At 49.0% G+C, this 2500-nt stretch overlaps 1 protein-coding gene across 3 annotated transcripts in view; it reads left to right on the top strand.

The window, feature by feature from the left end:
* The window catches only part of LOC125046384 (sodium- and chloride-dependent glycine transporter 2-like), an 82841-nt gene that overhangs the window by 61947 nt on the left and 18394 nt on the right, over nucleotides 1–2500 (top strand). The window lies entirely within an intron of this gene.

The following is a 2500-nucleotide window of genomic DNA, read 5'->3' as shown; positions in this document are numbered from 1 at the left end:
GAAGTGGCGTGTCAACGAGATTTCAGAATTTTCTAGATGTTGGTAAGATAATCTGGTGATGAAGGTAATTTTTAGGAGAAGCTTTTGCAGAAAACGAGTAACGGATCCAAATTCCATATCATGATTCATGTATGTAGATTTTTTTCGTTTTGTAGGAGCATTGATGGTTCAGGCGTAGGTAGAACTAGCGGTCCAAAAGTAAAGTCGTATAAGCTCTGTAGTTACTGTACTGTTGAAAGAATGGCATTCAAGGCTTGAATCTTTTCTTTGATTCCGTAGCCCTTCAGTCTGTGGCAATTCTTAGCCGCGCGCTGGCTTGTTGGCGCAACCTGCAGCAAACAGAAACCCACCCCCGGATTGCATTGGGTTTCGTCAGTTTGCGCCCCCCGCGTGCCCTGTTTTTTTACTCGCCAAGATGCGGGAAAGGCATGGCGCGACCTTGCCGGAACCGTGCATGGTTTTGTCAAGGAGATACTTCCGCTGGAATCGGCTCTGTGATATGCAGGGAAGTAACTAATTGGGTGACTGATGAAAGTGAAATACGTTTCTAATGAAGTCTAATCGAAAAAGTTTCACTGCCCCCCGACCGCTTGACGGGCAAGTTGCACATAGTGACTTTTTCAAAATCATCAAGACTTGAAAGCTTTCTGGGGTTAAATGGAAAAACCCTTTTTTTTTGATGCCCCTAAAATAAGGTCGAGATAAAAAAAAAAAGAAGAAGAAATTCACCCCCCCGCAGAAACGTGAAACACTTTGAAAATTCAAAGAAAATTTGGGGAAACCGGGGTGCAAAACCCTCTAACCCCGGTTTTAGGTGACTCGGTAGTTAGAGCCTCCAGGAAATCAGTCCACCAGATGGTTCTTAAAACAGTCAATTGAAAAAAAAGCCCAAAAAATTATTCATTCACGACCATGGTGACCCAGGGCCCGGGAAACGGGGGAAAGTCTCCCCAACGAATTCCCCGACGCCCCCCCGCCCCCGGTGCCGGGGCCGCAAAGAAATGGGGAAAGAACTAACCCCTCAGCTTGTGTTGATGGCCAGCATGGAATCCTTTCAGGAATAACGATCCCCTTTTTTTGCGATCATGCCGCCCTGACCCCTTCCCTTGAAATAAATTTCCAGTAAGTCCCCTTTTAACCATAAAAACCTTTAAATTTTAAAAATAAAATTATATATAAAAATATATAAAAAATATAAATATACACAAAATTATATAAAAATTAAATTTGTGATATATTAAAAATATTATTAAACTATAATTAATAATGTATAATATATTAATATATCAAATAAAATATTTAAAAAATGTATATAATTATAAATTTTTATATTTTAAAATTATTTTAAATATGAAATTGTAAAAATTATAATAAAATATACAATAAATTGTTATAAACATGTATGTATGAATTATAAAATATGAAAAGAAATGAAATATACATGTTGAAAAATAAAAATACTTGTCCCCAAAGCTGTATTTTGATCCCCACGAAGGTTTAAATGTCCGATAAATCCCAACCAATCTTGCCCCCAAAACTCGGCCCCCTTTTGCCCTGCCCCCCTTTCCGCCCCCCGGGTGCCACAGGTGGGGGCCCCCCTCTTGGGCTTTTGGGGGGGCAGGGGGGGAGGCGCCGCTTCCCTCCTCGAAGAAAACAGCCTCCTCCGAAAGAGGCCACCGCCCCCCCCGCTCACGCTCGTCCCCCCTCGGGCCCGGGGCGCACTGTGATAGCTGAGCCCCCCCCCCCCCCCCCCCCCCCCTCCCCTCTCTTTTCTCTCTCCCTCTCATCTCCTCTCCCCTCTCTCTTTCCTCTCTCTCTCTCCCCTCCCCTCTTCCCCTCTCCCTCTCCTCGCCTTTTCTCCCCTCTCTCCCCTCCCCTCTCTCCTCTCTTCTCTCTCTCTCCCGCTCCCCCTTCTCCCTCCCTCCCTCCCCCCCCCTCCCCCCCCCCCCTCCCCCCCCTCCCCTCCCTCCCCCCCTCCCCTCCCTCCCCCCTCTCTCCCTCCCCCCCCTCCCTCCCCCCTCCCTCCCCCTCCCCCCCCCTCCCTCCCCCCCCCCTCCCTCCCTCTCTCCCCTCTCTCTCTCACTCCTCCTTTTCCTCTCTCTCTCTCCCCCTCGCCCCCTCGCTTCTCTTTTCTCTCTCCCTCTCTCTTTCCTTTTCTCTTCCCCCTTTCCTCGCTCCCCCTCTCGCTCTCTCTCCCCCCTCCCCCCTCCTCTCTCCTCTCTATCTATCTATCTATCCCATCTTTCTATTTTAAACTATCCATCTATTATCTCTCTCTCTCTCTCCTCTCTCTCTCCCTCTCCTCTCCCCCCTCCCTCTCCCCCCCCCTCCCTCCCCCCCTCCCTCCCTCCCTCCCTCCCCCCTCCCTCTCCCTCTCTCCCACCTTTTCCCCCTCCTCTCCTCTCTTCCCCCTCTCTCTCCCTCCCCTCTCTCTCTCTCTCTTCTCTCCCCCCTCTCAAACCCCTCCCTCTCCTCTCTCCCCTCTTCCTCTCCTCCTTCT

The sequence above is a fragment of the Penaeus chinensis genome, chromosome 39 (assembly GCF_019202785.1).
Source record: "Penaeus chinensis breed Huanghai No. 1 chromosome 39, ASM1920278v2, whole genome shotgun sequence".
Classification (NCBI taxonomy): domain Eukaryota; kingdom Metazoa; phylum Arthropoda; class Malacostraca; order Decapoda; family Penaeidae; genus Penaeus; species Penaeus chinensis.
Note: the sequence above shows the minus strand (reverse complement) of the source record. Positions and strands in the feature narration are given on the sequence as shown.